A 14,635-nucleotide genomic window follows, 5' to 3' on the forward strand; every position below is an offset into this window, starting at 1 on the left:
ATTTTTACCATGTGTTAACCATAATCAGGATCTAATGCTACCTTGGTGTAGGCAGTCTTATTGGTACAAATGTGTGTTTCATTGGTTTCATGTTTCGTTTTTAGATACCGTAAATGAGGAGTGGCAATAATACCGCAAATTAAATTTCAATATCGAAATTGACACTTTTCGAGCTAATAATTCAACTAAGAAAGATGGGAGTTAGAGGAAGCATTGGGAAAAACTCAGTTAACAGGTAAAAAACAAAAAACACATCTTAGATATCAATCAGCAAAGATCGAATATAAGCAATTTTGTGATGGTACTAGCTCGTACATATAAAAATGTTCTTTAATTTAAATTAAATTTTGATATTCCAAAATGTTGATGAAATTTTTATTAAAAAAGTAAATGCTATTGGGACTTTTCTTCGTGTCCAATCAAAGTCCGATGTATTTTATAGCCTTATCCGAATGTAAAGGTGACGGAACTGTTCCAGGTGGAATACATTTGTTCATAGTTTTCTTCGTTAGGAGGTCGCCTATAAGCTCTTATATCTCTGGGTGAAAATTTAAACTTGACAACAAAATTATTAATGAAAAGTTACAATTGTGTATCTATCGATAGATTGGGAGCAATAGCAAAATCGAACTAGAGCAGATCTTCCGAAAGAATATATCGGATATATATTATGTGTAAATGTTAAAAATTATAAAAATTTTAATATGAAAATTTGGAATTTCAGCTTTCCAATTCATTTGCTATTGTCTCATATGAGCATAAATATCAAAACTAATACAAACTCAAATGGAGTAAGAACTAAAAACGTACTTCAATGCCTTGCAATGGTTGCAAATAAGGATTTGTATGTGTGTGTGTATGCATGACGAAAATCTGTGACATTTGCCAATGAATGCGGAATCAAATTGCATGTTGTCTTGGTAATTTAGCAGTCGTAAATTTGAATATCCCAAGAAAAACAGGGTGGCTGATATGTAATGTAACAGAGTAAATGTGGAACATGGTTCTATAAGTAAGTGCATATGTTTGCAACACCCAGAGGGAGACGAGCTAGATACATGGTGTCTTTGACATATGACCCCAGAGACCAATAGTTTATTTCGATTTACGTGAAATTGTGCAAAGGGAGTAGAATTAATATACTAACTGTGAATGCCAAATTCGGTAAATCGGTTAAGATTTAGATCAAAGAGAAAGATGCTCAGTATGCTTTGACATTTCATCATGAATAGACTTACTAACGAGCCACAACGTCGAATTTTCAGTGAATGGGCCCTAGAAAAGTTGGCAGAAAATCCGCTTTTTTATCGACAAATTTTGTTCAGCGATGAGGCTCATTTCTGGTTGAATGGCTACGTAAATAAGCAAAATTGCCGCATTTGGAGTGAAGAGCAACCAGAAGCCGTTCAAGAACTGCCCATGCATCCCGAAAAATGCACTGTTTGGTGTGGTTTGTACGCTGGTGGAATCATTGGACCGTATTTTTTCAAAGATGCTGTTGGACGCAACGTTACGGTGAATGGCGATCGCTATCGTTCGATGGTAACAAACTTTTTGTTGCCAAAAATGGAAGAACTGAACTTGGTTGACATGTGGTTTCAACAAGATGGCGCTACATGCCACACAGCTCGCGATTCTATGGCCATTTTGAGGGAAAACTTCGGAGAACAATTCATCTCAAGAAATGGACCGGTAAGTTGGCCACCAAGATCATGCGATTTGACGCCTTTAGACTATTTTTTGTGGGGCTACGTCAAGTCTAAAGTCTACAGAAATAAGCCAGCAACTATTCCAGCTTTGGAAGACAACATTTCCGAAGAAATTCGGGCTATTCCGGCCGAAATGCTCGAAAAAGTTGCCCAAAATTGGACTTTCCGAATGGACCACCTAAGACGCAGCCGCGGTCAACATTTAAATGAAATTATCTTCAAAAAGTAAATGTCATGGACCAATCTAACGTTTCAAATAAAGAACCGATGAGATTTTGCAAATTTTATGCGTTTTTTTTTAAAAAAAAAGTTATCAAGCTCTTAACAAATCACCCTTTACATCACACATTGTACGAAAATGCGTGTGTCACGGGGCGATGGCTTATGCGTTCGCATAAATAAGAACGACTGCTACGACGGCTGATGGACGATCTATTGACAGCTGCAGGCCAGTTACGTCTAGATCTTGAACGTGTTAGATTGTCGGAGCCTTGAAGATTGGGGCGATTGGCCGATGGTTGGTAGCCGGAGCGAGAAGTCTTCTGAGATTTGTCCATGTGAATAGGAGTATGGTGATGGCATTGACACGCAACGCAGGTATTTCTGGGTGGGCACCAGTGTCGAGAATGAGAGGTACACAAACAGTTGTAGCAGAACCCATTTTCTTTTATTACTTCTCTTCGTAGGACAATATTTTAGGAAATATCTATCCTGGCAGATACGACATTTGGGTACGCTTCGTGAAGTGCTGAAAAGGTAAAGTTTATTTAATGCCTGAACAGTAAGGATGGACTTTTATTATGAGGCAATACACAGTTTAAAGAGGGAGCGAGTGATTACTCCGTTCTGTGTACGCACTTCTGCGACACGAACTTTAGAATCCTTTCCTGTAAAGATTTTTACTAATCTCCCAAGACACCACTCAGTAGGTGGAAGGTTGTCTTTCCTAATGATTACAAAATCGGCAGTCTTCAAGTTACTCTGGGCCGATTTCCATTATATCTTTTTTGCAATTCACAAACATATTCATTCTTACACCGCCTAGCGAATGTGTTTTGCAACGACTTTGGCTTTTGACAGCGGTTCATTATGGAAATATCATCTGAATATTTTTCAGGAATCGCCATTAAAAGTGCACCTCTAAGCAAATGACCGAGAGTCAATGGAATCAAATCAGATGGGTTTTCGCTGAATGGTGACAAAGGTCTCGAATTCAATACACTCTCAATTCTTACGATCAACGTGGAAAATTCTTCAAATGTGAACTTGGCATTGCCTGCAACTTTCCTTCGATGTGCCTTCATATCGTTGACGGCTGCCTCCTACAATCCCCCCATATGAGCAGCGTGCGGTGGGATGAAGTGCCAAGAGAATCCATGTATCCCATACTTCACGATCACCGATTTCTCGCAGTACTTAAGAAAATTTTTGTATTCCTCTCGCAAAGATCGACTAGCATCTACGAAATTTGTTCCATTATCTGAGAACATCTTTCTTGGAAATCCTCGACGCCCTACAAATCGATTGAAGGTGTCCAGAAAGGCCTCAGAGGAGAGTTCAGAGCATGCTTCCAAGTGAATTGCTCTAGTGGATAAACAAACAAATATCGCAGCATAACCCTTTTGGAGTTTTGCTGTCCGAAGCTTGGAGGTCTCCACATCAAACGGCCCGGCAAAGTCAACTCCAGTATTCGTGAACGGCAAGGAAAATGTACACCTCTCAGGAGGTAAAGCAGCCATTATGTGATTCCAAATTCGATGTTTAAAGGGTGATACGGTCAAAATTTGGTCAAGGGAAAACGCGTGTAAATCGGTGAAATCGTTTATTTAAAAAATCAAATTAAATTTCTTTTTCAAGTTCAATTAGTATAAAATTCAGGAAAAATATTCAGTTAGGCTTTCGCTTTTCCAAATCCGAATTGCCGGGCCTCACGCTTGACACCTGCCATCAGATTTTGGACAGCCACCTTGTCCACCTTCTTCGCCGCAGAAAGCCAGTTTGCCTTGAACTGCTGCTCGTCCTTAGCAGTTTTTTTTTGTCTTCTTTAGGTTCCGCTTGACAATAGCCCAGTATTTCTCAATTGAGCGGAGCTCTGGCGTGTTGGGAGGGTTCTTGTCCTTGGGAACCACCTGCACGTTGTTGGCGGCGTACCACTCCATGGCCTTTTTACCGTAATGGCAAGATGCCAAATCCGGCCAAAACAGTACGGAACAACCGTGTTTCTTCAGGAAAGGCAGCAGACGTTTATTCAAACACTCTTTCACGTTGACAGTCCCGGAAGCTATGAAAATGCTGCTTTTCAAGACACAGGTACAGATGGCTTGCCAAACCCGACATTTCTTTGCGAACTTTGACAGTTTTATGTGCTTGAAAATATCTGCTACCTTTCCCCTTCCTTTTGCCGTATAAAACTCCTGTCCCGGAAGCTGTTTGTAGTCGGCTTTGACGTAGGTTTCGTCGTCCATTACCACGCAGTCAAACATCGTCGTGTACAGCCTCCGGGATCGCGCTTTGGCCGTCGTATTTTATTTATCATCGCGACTTGGAGTCACTACCTTCTTGTAAGCCGATAGTCCGGCTCGTTTTTTGGCTCGATGCACGGTTGTAGACGATACACCCAGCTTATTTGCGGCATCTCGGAGAGAGAGAGGTTAGGGTTTCGCTTGAAACTACCGGCAACTCTCTTTGTCGTCTCAGCAGCTTCCGGTTTTCGATTTCCCCCCGATCCAGACTTCCTGGCTGTCGACAAACGTTCCCCAAACACTTTAATTACATTTGTAACCGTTGATTTGGCAACTTTTAGCGATTTTGCCAGCTTTGCGTGCGAGTAGCTCGGATTTTCGCGATGCGCGAGCAAAATTTTGATATGCTGCTCTTCTTGCGTGGACGGCATTTTGACAACTGAAGAGTGAATTCCAAAATCAAAATAGGAGCAACATTCTACACACACACACCTTCAAAATGAGGGGCGTTCAGGTTTTTTAAATGCAAAATTGAAAGAAATACGTCAAGTTTATATTGACCAAATTTTGACCGTATCACCCTTTATTTTTATATAGTACCAACCTTCAAATGATTCGTGTCAAAATTTTACGTATGTAAATCAATTAGTTTGTGAGACAGAGCGTCTTTTGAGAACCAACTTTTGTTATTGTGAAAAAAAAAAATGGAAAAAAAGGAATTTCGTGTTTTGATAAAATACTGTTTTCTGTAGGGGAAAAATATGGTGGAAGCAAAAACTTGGCATGATAATGAGTTTCCGGACTCTGCCCCAGGGAAATCAACAATAGGTTAGGTTAGGTTAGGTTAAAGTGGCAGCCCGATTAAATTTCAGGCTCACTTAGACTATTCAGTCCATTGTGATACCACATTTAACTAAAAGTACCTATTACATATGGGCACTTCTAGTCTTAACCACTGAACCTTCTCTATTATTTACTTTTGTGGAACCAACCAGATTGCTCCAAAAACATTAACAAACTGCTTAAGTTAACGTTTTCCAGGTCAGCCAGTAATCTAAAGCTATATGCTCCTAAAATTCGCTTACGCCTTACACAAAAAGCAGGACACTCACACAAGAGGTGTTTAATTGATTCCTTTTCCTCCAAGTCATGACAGCTTATACAATAGTCATTATACTTCGCACCTATAGTTTTTGCAAATTCGCCTATCATGCAGCGACCCGTTATACAGATATTAGGAGTGCTATCTGACGCCTTGAGAACACTAGCATATCTAGTGTGCGGTTTAAGTTTAAATGGGGCCATATTTGCTTGGTGTCGTTACAAACCTTGCAATTTTCCCATCGAATATTGGTCATCATAACAGCCTTCTCACGCAGTAAGAGCTTGCAGGTGGCCAGAGGCATACCAACAGATTCTAGTTCCCCTGGAATATGTAAGGTAGTTCCTAGCCTTGCTAACATATCTGCTTCACAGTTCCCCGGTATGTTCCTATGGCCAGGCACCCATATTAGGTAAATATTGTACTGCTCAGCCATCTCGTTGAAAGATTTGCGGCAGTCTATGGCCGTTTTTGAGTTAAGGAACACAGAGTCCAAGGATTTTATTGCAGGTTGACTGTCTGAGTATATAAAGGGTGATTTGTTAAGAGCTTGATAACTTTTTTTTTTAAAAAAACGCATAAAATTTGCAAAATCTCATCGGTTCTTTATTTGAAATGTTAGATTGGTCCATGACATTTACTTTTTGAAGATAATTTCATTTAAATGTTGACCGCGGCTGCGTCTTAGGTGGTCCATTCGGAAAGTCCAATTTTGGGCAACTTTTTCGAGCATTTCGGCCGGAATAGCCCGAATTTCTTCGGAAATGTTGTCTTCCAAAGCTGGAATAGTTGCTGGCTTATTTCTGTAGACTTTAGACTTGACGTAGCCCCACAAAAAATAGTCTAAAGGCGTCAAATCGCATGATCTTGGTGGCCAACTTACCGGTCCATTTCTTGAGATGAATTGTTCTCCGAAGTTTTCCCTCAAAATGGCCATAGAATCGCGAGCTGTGTGGCATGTAGCGCCATCTTGTTGAAACCACATGTCAACCAAGTTCAGTTCTTCCATTTTTGGCAACAAAAAGTTTGTTAGCATCGAACGATAGCGATCGCCATTCACCGTAACGTTGCGTCCAACAGCATCTTTGAAAAAATACGGTCCAATGATTCCACCAGCGTACAAACCACACCAAACAGTGCATTTTTCGGGATGCATGGGCAGTTCTTGAACGGCTTCTGGTTGCTCTTCACTCCAAATGCGGCAATTTTGCTTATTTACGTAGCCATTCAACCAGAAATGAGCCTCATCGCTGAACAAAATTTGTCGATAAAAAAGCGGATTTTCTGCCACTGATTTTGGTAATAAAATTCAATGATTTGCAAGCGTTGCTCGTTAGTAAGCCTATTCATGATGAAATGTCAAAGCATACTGAGCATCTTTCTCTTTGACACCATGTCTGAAATCCCACGTGATCTGTCAAATACTAATGCATGAAAATCCTAACCTCAAAAGAATCACCCTTTATTAATGCCAATATTTGTTGGAACATTACTTCTCAGCCAATTCTCCACCTCTCTTATTGCCAATATTTCAGCCTGAAAAACACTACAGTGATTAGGTAATCTTTTCGCTATTCGAATTTCCAGATTTTTAGAATATACTCCGAACCCCACTTGTCCATTCAATTTGGAGCCATCAGTATAGAAATCTATATATCTTTTATTCCCCGGGGTCTGTGTACACCACGCCTCACTGTTGGGAATTAGAGTTTCAAACTTTTTGTCGAAAAGTGGTTTTGCCAGGGTGTAATCCACTACGTTAGGCACATCTGGCATTACTTTGAGGACCGAACTATGACCGTACATTTTTTCCGACCACAGCGATAGCTCGCGCAACCGCACAGCCGTTGTTGCAGCTGACTGTTTAGCCAAAATGTCTAAAGGCAATAGATGTAGCATGACATTAAGGGAGTCTGTTCCTGTCTTACTAAATGCGCCTGAGATACATAAGCTCGCCATACGCTGAACTTTATCTAAACAAGTCGGTTTCTGAAGTGCCGGCCACCAGACTACAACACCATATAGCATTATAGGTCTAACCACTGCCGTGTATAGCCAATGCACAATTTTTGGTCTTAGTCCCCACTTTTTCCCTATTGCCTTTTTGCACGAGTACAATTCAGCTTCCTGTCCAAAATAACGCCAAGGTATTTTGCACACTCACCAAAGGGAATTTCAGTACCCCCTAAGGAAATGGGCCTAACCGTGGGAGTTTTGCGATCTTTGCAGTACATGACTATTTCTGTCTTTGCTGGATTTACACCAAGACCATTATCTTTCGCCCATTTCTCAGTCATCCGGAGAGCTCTTTGTATAATATCTCTGATTGTGGATGGGAATTTTCCCCTGACTGCTAGCGCCACATCATCTGCGTATGCCACCACTTTTATCCTTTCTTTTTCTAGAGAAACCAGAAGGTTGTTTATAGCAACATTTTCAAAGAAGAGGTGATAGAACTCCTCCTTGGGGAGTGCCTCTGTTGACATACCTTTGTATGTTTGCTTGTCCTAGTGTGGCTGAAATACGTCTCTTTATTAGAAGTTCGTCTCTTTATTAGAAGTTGAAATCAACAATAATTGATTGGTATGCAAAATGAGCACGGAGGACGGTGAACGCAGTGGACGCCCAAAAGAGTTGGTTACCGACAAAAACATCAAAAAAATCCACAAAATGATTTTGAATGACAGTAAAATAAAATTGATCGGGATAGCAGAGGCCTTAAATATATAAAAGGAACGTGTTGGTCATATCATTCGTCAATATTTGGACATGAGGAAGCTCTGTGCAAAATGGGTGCCGCTCGAGCTCACATTTGACCAAAAACAACAACGTGTTGATGATTCTGAGCGGTGTTTGCAGCTGTTAACTCGTAATACAACCGAGTTTTTCCGTCGATATCTGACAATGGATGAAACATGGCTCCATCACTACACTCCTGAGTCCAATCGACAGTCGGCTGAGTGGACAGCGACCGGTGAACCGTCTCCGAAGCGTGTAAAGTCCGCTGGCAAAGTAATGGCCTCTGTTTTTTGGTATGCGCATGGAATACTTTTTATCGATTATCTTGAGAAGGGAAAAAACATCAACAGTGACTATTATATGGCATTATTGGAGCGTTTGAAGGTCGAAATCGCGGCAAAGCGGCCCCCTATGAAGAAGAAAAAAGTGTTGTTCCACCAAGACAACGCACCGTGCCACAAGTCATTTGGAACGATGGCAAAAATTTATGAATTGGGCTTCGAATTGCTTCCCCACCCACCGTATTCTCCAGATCTGGCCACCAGCGACTTTTTCTTGTTCTCAGACCTCAAAAGGATGCTGGCAGGGAAAAAATTGCTGCAATGAATAAGTGATCGCCGAAACTGAGGCCTATTTTGAGCAAAACCGAAGGAGTACCACCAAAATGTTATCAAAAAATTGGATGGTCGTTATAATCGTTGTATCGCTCTTGAAGGGAACTATGTTGAATAATAAAAACGAGTTTTGACAAAAAAAGTGTTTTTCTTTGTTAGACCGGGGACTTATTAGCCAATCTGTTATAGGAGCTATATCTAAATCTGAACCGATTTCAACCAAAATTGGCATGTATATCGAGAACGTTAATTCTATGCAAAGTTTCACGTAAATCAAAGTAAAACTTTGGCCTCTGTGGTTACATGAGTGTAAATCGGGCGAAGGATATAAAGGGTGATTTGTTAAGAGCTTGATAACTTTTTTTTAAAAAAACGCATAAAATTTGCAAAATCTCATCGGTTCTTTATTTGAAACGTTAGATTGGTCCATGACATTTACTTTTTGAAGATAATTTCATTTAAATGTTGACCGCGGCTGCGTCTTAGGTGGTCCATTCGGAAAGTCCAATTTTGGGCAACTTTTTCGAGCATTTCGGCCGGTATAGCCCGAATTTCTTCGGAAATGTTGTCTTCCAAAGCTGGAATAGTTGCTGGCTTATTTCTGTAGACTTTAGACTTGACGTAGCCCCACAAAAAATAGTCTAAAGGCGTCAAATCGCATGATCTTGGTGGCCAACTTACCGGTCCATTTCTTGAGATGAATTGTTCTCCGAAGTTTTCCCTCAAAATGGCCATAGAATCGCGAGCTGTGTGGCATGTAGCGCCATCTTGTTGAAACCACATGTCAACCAAGTTCAGTTCTTCCATTTTTGGCAACAAAAAGTTTGTTAGCATCGAACGATAGCGATCGCCATTCACCGTAACGTTGCGTCCAACAGCATCTTTGAAAAAATACGGTCCAATGATTCCACCAGCGTACAAACCACACCAAACAGTGCATTTTTCGGGATGCATGGGCAGTTCTTGAACGGCTTCTGGTTGCTCTTCACTCCAAATGCGGCAATTTTGCTTATTTACGTAGCCATTCAACCAGAAATGAGCCTCATCGCTGAACAAAATTTGTCGATAAAAAAGCGGATTTTCTGCCACTGATTTTGGTAATAAAATTCAATGATTTGCAAGCGTTGCTCGTTAGTAAGTCTATTCATGATGAAATGTCAAAGCATACTGAGCATCTTTCTCTTTGACACCATGTCTGAAATCCCACGTGATCTGTCAAATACTAATGCATGAAAATCCTAACTTCAAAAGAATCACCCTTTATATGGGAGCTATATCTAAATCTGAAACGACTACAACCAAATTCAGCACACTTTACGACACTATCAATTGCACTCGTTGTGCGAAATTTTAAGCAAATCCAGCTGAAATTCATATTAGTAGATATCGGGTGAAAGATATATGGGAGTTTTATCAAAAACTGAACCGATTTCTTATGCCAAATTTGGAGTCGATTGGACTAAAATTTCAACCTAGACTTTGATCACAAAAATGTGTTCACAGATAAACGGGCATAGCTAGATCGACTTAGGGGCTGGTCCTGAGCAATATTTCCAAAGACACCATATATCTATCTCGTCTCCTTCTGAGTGTCAGAAACATATGCTTTAACTTATAATATCCTGTTCCACAGTGTGGCACAGGGTATACAAATATGGAAAACTATATTACATGAAGAGCATTATTGTATCATTATACAAAAATATCTTTAAATGTCTTTTAAAAATCGATATACTTGTTAAGTTTTCCACCCAATCACACTTGAATTCCATCACGAATGACTTTATTTCTAAATGCAATTGATCAAAATACTTTTGTATGCTTGTTAACAATGAAATGGTCTTTTACTGAAATAAATTTGTCAGTTATCAGACGTGTGGTTTAGAATTAGTAGCAACCGGAAGTTGGTTACAATACAAAGCAGCCACCCTGTGTTGTTCATATGATTTTCATTACTGCTCCACTGACACAGTCTATGATGGCCAGACTTACCACCCTCAGTCTTACTATAAGTTTTGCATGATATTTGCAACCACAAATGAGTTCCATTGTCGCCAACGCTTTTAATGGTTATGGGGGAAGTTCAAACCAAAATAAAATCCTTATGGACCGGAAATTCACATATGGTGGTATAGATTTAACTAAAATGAATTTCTCGCCCCTTCCATGCAAGCGATACACTTTTCGGCTCTGGGATTTCCCTTTTACTTGCTTAACCATATTCAGACATTCATAACATTTTGTTATTATTTGTTGCTGCTGGTGCTGATTATGCATTATTATTGTGGCATTCACTACAACAATACACACAGTAGAAGTGATAAACACCCACATACCCGCACACGCACACATTCTTTTACACCTACCCAAATAGGGAATTGTATCACGGTTGCCATAGTTGGTAGAATTCTACCAAAAAAGTTTTGGTAGATTTTGCAAAATTTTGAAATTTTGAAGAAAATATTCTTTGGAAATAAAATTTTGACAAAATTTCCTATAGAAATAAAATGTTGACAAAATTTTCTATACAAATAAAATTTTGACAAAATTTTCTATAGAAATAAAATTTTGACAAAATTTTCTATAGAAATAAAATTTTGGCAAAATTTTTTATGGAAATAAAATTTTGGCAAAATTTTTTATGGAAATAAAATTTTGACAAAATGTTTTATGGAAATAAAATGTTGACAAAATTTTCTATAGAATTGAAGTTTTGACAACATTTGCTATAAAAATAAAAATTTGACAATTTTTTTATGGAAATAAAATCTTGACAAAATTATCTGTAGAAACACATTTTTTAGAATATTTTTCTGAAGAAATAAAATTTTGACAAAATATAAGTATAAAATTTTGACAAAAATTTCTATAGAAAAAAATTTTGACAAACTTTTCTATAGAAATAAAATTTTGACAAATTTTTCTACAAAAATAAAATTTTAACAAATATTTCTATAGCAATAAAATGTTGACCAAATTTTCAATAGAAATAAAATGTTGACAAATTTTTCTATAGAAATAATATGTTGACAAAATTTTTATAGAAATAACATTATGACAAAGTTTCCTATAAGTATAAAATTTTGGCATAATTTTCTATAGAAATAAAATTTTGACAAAATTTTCTATAGAAATAAAATTTTGACAAAATTTTCTATAGAAATAAAATTGTGACAAAATTTTCTATAGAAATAAAATGTTGACAAAATTTTCTATAGAAAAAAATGTTGACAAAATTTTCTATAGAAATAAAATTTTGACAAAATTTTCAATGGAAATAACATTTTGATAAAATTGTCTTTAGAAATAAAATTTTGACAAATTTTTCTATAGAAATAATATGTTGACAAAATTTTCTATAAAAATAAAGTTTTGGCAAAATTTTCTATAAGTATAAAATTTTGAAATTTTCTATAGAAATAAACTTTTGACAAAATTTCCTTTGGAAATAAAATTTTAACAAAATTTGACAAAATTTCTTATAGAAATAAAATTTTCAAAAAATTTTCTATAGAAATAAAATTTTGAAAAAATTTTATATAGAAATAAAATTTGGACAAAATTTTCCATACAAATAAATTTGGACAAGATTTTCTATAAAAATAAAATTTTAACAAATTTTTCTATAGAAATAAAATTTTGACAATATTTTCAATAGAAATAAAATTTTGACAAAATTTTCTATAGAAGTAAATTTCGACAAATTTTCGATAGAGTTAAATGTTCACAAAATTTTTATAGAAATAAAATTTTGACAAAATTTTCTATAATTTTGACAAAATTTTCTTTAGGAACAAAATTTGGACAAAATTGTCTATAGAAATAAAATTTGAAGAAAATTTTCTATAGAAATAAAATTTGGACAAAATTTTCTATAGAAATAAAATTTTGGCAAAATTTTCTTTAGAAATAAAATTTTTACAAAATTTTTTATAGAAATAAAATTTTGAAAAAAAATTCTATAGAAATGATATTTTGGCAAAATTTTCTATAGGAATAAAATTTTGACAAAATTTTCTATAGAAATAAAATGTTAACAAAATTTTCTATAAATATAAAATTTTGATAAAATTTTCTATAAAAATAAAATTTGGACAAAATATTCTATAGAAATAAAATTTGGACAAAATTTTCTATAGAAATAAAGTTTTGACAAAATTTTCTATAGAAATAAAATTTTGACAAAATTTTCTATAGAAATAAAATTATAACAAAATTTTCTATAGACAATTTCATCACAGTGTTATTTCTGTAGAAAATTTTGCCAAAATTTTATTTCCATTGAAAATTTTGTCAAAATTTTCTATAGAAGTAAATTTCGACAAATTTTCGATAGAGTTAAATGTTCACAAAATTTTTATAGAAATAAAATTTTGACAAAATTTTCTATAATTTTGACAAAATTTTCTTTAGGAACAAAATTTTGAAAATTTTTCAATAGAAATAAAATTTTGAAAAATTTTCTATAGAAATAAAATTTGGACAAAATTTTCTATAGAAATAAAATTTGGACCAAATTGTCTATAGAAATAAAATTTGAAGAAAATTTTCTATAGAAAAAAAAATTTGGACAAAATTTTCTATAGAAATAAAATTTTGACAAAATTTTCTATAGAAATAAAATTTTGGCAAAATTTTCTTTAGAAATAAATTTTTACAAAATTTTTTATAGAAATAAAATTTTGAAAAAAATTTCTATAGAAATAATATTTTGGCAAAATTTTCTATAGGAATAAAATTTTGACAAAATTTTCTATAGAAATAAAATGTTAACAAAATTTTCTATAAATATAAAATTTTGATAAAATTGTCTATAAAACTAAAATTTTCTTTAAAAATAAAATTTTCTATAAAAATAAAATTTGGACAAAATTTTCTATAGAAATAAAATTTGGACAAAATTTTCTATAGAAATAAAGTTTTGACAAAATTTTCTATAGAAATAAAATTTTGACAAAATTTTCTATAGAAATAAAATTATGACAAAATTTTCTATAGCAATAAAATGGTGACAAAATCCCTATAGAAATAAAATGTTGACAAAATTTTCTATAGAAATAAAATGTTGATAAAATTTTCTATAGAAACAAAATTTTGACAAAATTTTCAATGGAAATAAAATTTTGGCAAAATTTTCTACACAAATAACACTTTGATAATATTGTCTATAGAAATAAAATTTTGACAAATTTTTCTATAGAAATAATATGTTGACAAAATATTCTATAGAAATAAAATTTTGGCAAAATTTCTTATAGAAATAAAATTTTCAAAAATGTTTCTATAGAAATAAAATTTTGACAAAATTTTCTATAGAAATAAAATTTTGACAAAATTTTCCATAGAAATAAAATTTGGACAAAATTTTCTGTAGAAGTAAAATTTCGACAAATTTTCGATAGAGTTAAAATGTTCACAAAATTTTTATAAAAATAAAATATTGACAAAATTTTCTATAATTTTGACAAAATTTTCTATAGAAACAAAATTTTGAAAATTTTTCTATAGAAATAAAATTTTTAAAAATTTTCTATAGAAATAAAATTTGGACAAAATTTTCTATAGAAATAAAATTTGGACAAAATTGTCTATAGAAATAAAATTTGAACAAAATTTTCTATAGAAATAAAATTTGGACAAAATTTTCTACAGAAATAGAATTTTGGCAAAATTTTCTTTAGAAATAAAATTTTGGCAAAATTTTCTTTAGAAATAAAATTTTGGCAAAATTTTCTTTAGAAATAAAATTTTGAAATTTTCTGTAAACATAAAATTTTGATAAAATTTTCTATAAAAATAAAATTTGGGCAAAATTTTCTATAGAAATAAAGTTTTGACAACATTTTCTATAGAAATAAAATTTGGACAAAATTTTCTATAGAAATAAAATTTTGACAATATTTTCTATGGAAATAAAATTTTAGCAAAATTTTCTTTAGAAGAAATTTTCTATACAAATAAAATTTTGCCAAAAATTGATGCAAAGTAAAATTTTTTAAAATTTTCTTA

The 14,635-nt window shown here is 34.3% G+C and overlaps 1 long non-coding RNA gene across 1 annotated transcript in view; it reads left to right on the forward strand.

Moving 5' to 3' along the window:
* Positions 1-108: 108 nt before the first annotated feature.
* Positions 109-14,635, forward strand: part of LOC142227031 (uncharacterized) — a 170,556-nt gene continuing 156,029 nt past the window's right edge. Inside the window, exon 1 of the long non-coding RNA XR_012719785.1 lies at positions 109-235. This is a non-coding gene — a long non-coding RNA (uncharacterized LOC142227031). The remainder of the gene's footprint in view (positions 236-14,635) is intronic.

Source organism: Haematobia irritans, chromosome 2, assembly GCF_050003625.1.
Source record: "Haematobia irritans isolate KBUSLIRL chromosome 2, ASM5000362v1, whole genome shotgun sequence".
NCBI classification, from domain to species: Eukaryota; Metazoa; Arthropoda; class Insecta; order Diptera; family Muscidae; genus Haematobia; species Haematobia irritans.